Below are 5,346 nucleotides of genomic sequence, written 5' to 3' on the forward strand. Positions count from 1 at the left end.
GAAACGCGATGATTTTTCTGTTATATAGTTATTGAGAAGCCACATCAGCCACTTTAATTTACGACAAGTTAGATAAGTAATTAAAGATAATTGAGGGTCACTGTAGACCATTTTGATAGTTTTCTCTCTTGTGAAACTTAATTTAAACCTAGATTATGGATGTGATATGGCATAGGTCATCCTTAGATCCATTGTAGAACTTGGAAACCCATTCAGGGAATATTCGTTCACATTTTTGTTGAACGCAGTCGGTTTTTACCATCCTGTATTAAAACATTTCCTTTTATCAATAGTGCAATTTATAAACGATGTTTTGTGAGTAGAATAAAATTTCCAATGGTAAACTTAACTGCTTTTTCGACGTTATTTTACCAGCTAACTAAACATAGGAAAGCCTTGAACCCCTTCCACTAAATTTAGTTAGCATTAAGATTCTTTTACAGGGAGTGCAGTGGAGCTGACGCTGAAATCATTGAGTATTTGGTTATATCATCGCTAGTCTCACTGAACTGTTCTGAATTCTACATGTCATGTGTGGTCTGGCGTCTCCTTACCAGCAACAGGTCCCAGGTTCAAACTAGTCAATTCCCTAAAAGACACGCTCAGAGCGTCGTTGCGCGAAAGTGGTAGGGAGACACGATAGAGAACAAACAGACACCACGCAGAATGTTTAGAGAACTACTTCGATGGTTGGCGGTGTCTCCCAAAATGGCACTGGCTAGTTCAGCTGATCTGATCCAGGTTAGCGAGCGTAATGTTGCAAAGAGTAAAAGCAAAGGAAAAGGATCTCTGTGCCAAAGAAATACATGGATTTCGCCTTTATTCCTTTAATTTATCTGTAGTCTACGTCAGAGACAGGTCTATGCACAGCAGATTAATTCCTTCCGGATAATTTCAAACTGCTTGCTGACGATGTTTGTGAAATATGTTATAAAATTGTATCTATTGATACGTTCGTTCCCACGATTAAGAGAGGAACACCAGCAAATGTGGCTACTTCAAAGACCACAATTGCAATTATGTTCCAGTTTCAATACAAGTTTTGTATTCTTTTGTGTTCATACAGTTTCATACAGCACATGTCATTTTTCATTCACTTCGGACAGGGGATAATGTCGTACAGCTCTGCAATATTCTCGCACTGGCCGAAGGTCATTCTACGGAGCTAATAACGTCCCAGTAGAGAACGGTTCAGTTTTTGTAGAATACTGGACTGTAAGACAGTTTACCGTAACTCTAGAAAAATCTATAGCCCTTCATTTAGTCAAAGATATATTTAAAAATCTTGAACGTGGCTGTAGACAGCAATTGGGAAGCTATAGTCTTGGAAAAGAAGAAAAAAATCTAGCAACCTGTTGCGCAACGCATAATTATCAGACGTAGTATATTAAAAAAAAAAAAAACAGAGAGCGTGACACACACACACACACACACACACACACACACACAGAGAGAGAGAGAGAGAGAGAGAGATAGAGAGAGATATGAGACGTTAATCATTTTACGACGACGTCGAGCTTAGTAAATTGTTACTGCATAGTTAACTCCTTTCCGTTGTAACTGAAGATTAAGTAAATAAAACTGTATGGTTCCAGAGACCGTTTCAAGTCTCAAACATTGTGATGCATATGTGCAGACTGAATCGATGAATGAAAATTTGCACCAAGGTCGGGATTCAGACCATGGTCTTCCGATCACTAGGCAGAAGCGCTAACACTACGCCACGCTTGTATAGTGTCTTTGCACAACTGCATGGACTGCCCTGGCATCCTCCCTCCGCAGTCCAAATGGAGTCACATAGTTTCGTTTGATTGAAGTACCTATGGCTGGGTTTTAAGCAGGGCCCCCTTTTTGTATGATGTTGAGGCTCTATTCCAGTGCAGTTGGAGAGCCTTAGCAGTACAGTTCGACCTTAGGGGAGGTGGAAATACCAGCTGAGATGAAGCGTGCTGTTGTGGAAAATCACTGTGCCAGGATGGTGTAGCAGTTAGTTCATCTGAATAGTGAACGAAAGACCACGGTTTGAATCCCAGCCTTTGCACAAATTTTCATTCATTCCTTCACTCTGCACATATGCACCGAAGATTAAACAGCCACAGTACGCAATGCAATACACCATTTAACAGAATAGCTGTCGTTCAGTAAACGTACAAAATAATGTTTATTAATCTGTCACCACCTGGTATGTGCTTTAAATGGGACAAAGGAATGTTTCTTAGAACGCCCAGCTTCGCTATTTCTCGAGCACAATATTATTGCACTTGGGTGCAAGGGCCTCCGGTTAGCACGTTGTGAGTTTTTGTCTTGATAATTTCACGAAGTCACGCTGAACTACCTGATAGTATATGCGCAACTGTCGTGAAAGCATTCACAGTGCGATACGTTTCCCTTGGCGACCGCTGTACCTGTTAACTGTAACGTCATCGCGTGGTTCTGATAACCTTCACGGAAAGCAAAGTGCAATAATATCGTGGTCGGATAGTATATTCATAAGTAATAACACAATGAAGTCGATTGTTTACAGACAATTTGCCTAAATTTCATACAGTGCATTAGTGCATCTACATCTATATCTGAATCCACATAGCACTCCGTCTTCAGGCCACAAGTGGCCCATCGGGACCATCCGACCGCCGTGTCATCCTAATTGAGGATGCGGGTAGGAGGGGCGTGGTCAGCACACCGCTCTCCCGGTCGTTATGATGGTTTTCTTTGATCGGAGCCGCTACTGTTCAGTCGAGTAGCTCCTCAATTGGCATCACGAGGGTGAGTGCACCCCGAAAAATGGCAACAGCGCATGGCAGCTGGATGGTCACCCATCCAAGTGCCGGCCACGCCCGACAGCGCTTAACTTCGGTGATCTCACGGGAACCGGTGTATCCACTGCGGCAAGGCCGTTGCCTGAATCTACATAACTACCCCGCAATTCAGACGCAGATGTCTAGCAGAGGGGTTCATCTAGCCACTTCCACACTACTCTACTATTCCATTTCCGAACAGCAAGCGGGAAAAATGAAAGTTTAAATCTTTCCGTGCGAGCTATGATTTCTTTTACTTTATTACAACGTTCATTGCTCTGTAGGTGGGCACCAACAAAATAATTTCACATTCAGAGGAGATAGTTGGAAATAGGAGTTTCGTGGAAACATCAAGCAGCATCTAAGTACGCCTTTGTTTCAATGATACCCACCCCAACGCGCGTATCATATTCATGATACTCCGTCCCATATTTCGCGAGAGTCCAAAACAAGCTGTGCTTCTATGGACTTCATCGATGTCATCCGTCAAAATTCACACTAAAGGCAAAGTTGAGTGAATAAAAATACAAGGAGTAGTCGGTTTCCCTGCGAATCTTCTCCGTTAACAACATTTAAGTCGACGTAAGACCCTTTACGCGTCTATCATAGACCACCTGTGGAGCCACGCCCATTTTTGTCACCTGAGAAGATACCTACGTATACATACGTAACCTACAAACCACTGGAGTAGGTCTGCATTTAAGAGGCTACATGTTATCCTCTTTAAGACAATTTTTATTTTAGGGTGGTTTTAAAAGATACTGGGAGTGATACTTCATTTTATCGTCGCAACAAAAGTGCATCGTTCTTAGTTACGTACGTAAATTCCCAAGATGTATGAATGTTACAGTGACCATTTAATGACACATACTTTTACTTCGTCGTTAATTACGTAAGTTGCTCAGCACTGTCCAGAGAAACCCAGAATTCTGTATATAGTTTCATTATTTAATATTGATTACGAAGCTTCTTTCTGTTTGTAGTATTTTAAAATTATGAAAATAAACTGACAAACGAGAGCGTCCGTGTAAAAAAATGTTTACCATAAATAGTGCTCTTTAAGTATGAGATTTTTGTGCGTAGAAAAGATGAAAATAAAACATGTTGATGGTGCATAAAAACCCCACATAGTGATTGCGAACCAACGTTCCAACAAAAGTGATGAACAGCAGGAAAAAAACTGAGACATGACATGAAAATCTCTCACCCTCTGTGATGGTGTTATTATTTTTGTTCATTTGATAGCAAGTGTGAAACGTCGCTTTAAGCTTCCAAACTACACTAGTACACGTTGGCTTGCTAGATATTTAGAAAAACAGCATTTTAGACATTCCGGCATACCTGTAATAAGCTGACACAGCAGCAACTTCTGTGGCTGAAATACTGTCCCGACAATACGGTTGGAACTGCAGTGAAGTAATTAAATACGTTAATTAAATTATTAATTAGCGGTTCACTGTATTTTAGTACTTAATTCAATGCGTGTTCCCAGCTAAGCCAATAACAGTCGTCACGAAATGTTAGAGAATAGAAAAAAATAAGCGGTGCACAAAAGCAAAAACATTGATTCACTCACTTAGAAGACAGAGAAGCCAAGAAATTCAGGAATCTATGTCCTGCTCTACATATACCCATTACTCGCGAAAAAAGATGAAAGAACGCTGTCTTCTACAAATAGTATATTTCATCAGTATTACATGAAGTACTTTAAGTCACTTTTGAATACCAGCTGGAATTTTATTCCCCATACGAGATAATAGTCTTTCAACAAAGTCCACTAACTTTTGTAAAATCATCAAAATCACCTTGGATACCTTAGGTACGTTACAGGTTGTTTTAGGACAGTAAGCAGTGTAAAAAAAAGATAATACCATCCGGCCGCTGTGACCGAGCGGTTCTTGGCGCTTCAGTTCGGAACCGCGTTGATGTTACGGTCGCAGGTTCGAATCCTGCCTTGGGCATGGATGTGTGTCATGTCCTTAGGTTAGTTAGGTTTAAATAATTCTAAGTCTAGGAGACTGATGACCTCACATGTTAAGTCACATAGTGCTTAGATCCATTTGAATCAAAGATAATATCCATGATAAAACGCATTTAGCAAAAAAAAAATAGAAATAATTACGAAATAAGTATAAACAATTTCAAGAATCTAGGCGCTAAGAACACGATTATGAAAAACTACGCATTCCAATGATATTCAAATTTTATCACACAGACAGAGGACTTGTAAAATTTGTTGAACAGAATGGAAACCTTCTTGAAAACAGTTTATATGTTGAACATAAGGGTATCGGGGTTGAGAATTTATATGATGCTGATGGTGTGAGCTTAAGAAATGACACAGTAAAAGTAGGAGATAAGTCCTGTTATTTGGGCACCATAACATGTGACTATGGGTGAAGTAGAGGGTATAAAATGTCTACTTTCAATAACAAGAAAAGAGTTTTTGAGAAGGAGAAATTTGTTAACATTGAATTTAAATTTAGGTGCTGGGAAGTTTGTTGAGAAGTTATTTGGGTGGAATGCAGCCTTGTGACTAGGCCAAAAT

General features: G+C 40.1%; 1 pseudogene; it reads right to left on the reverse strand.

The window, feature by feature from the left end:
• Window positions 1–2,785: 2,785 nt before the first annotated feature.
• Window positions 2,786–2,902, reverse strand: LOC126419754 (5S ribosomal RNA; annotated as a pseudogene).
• Window positions 2,903–5,346: the final 2,444 nt, after the last annotated feature.

This window comes from Schistocerca serialis, chromosome 1, assembly GCF_023864345.2.
Source record: "Schistocerca serialis cubense isolate TAMUIC-IGC-003099 chromosome 1, iqSchSeri2.2, whole genome shotgun sequence".
NCBI classification, from domain to species: Eukaryota; Metazoa; Arthropoda; class Insecta; order Orthoptera; family Acrididae; genus Schistocerca; species Schistocerca serialis.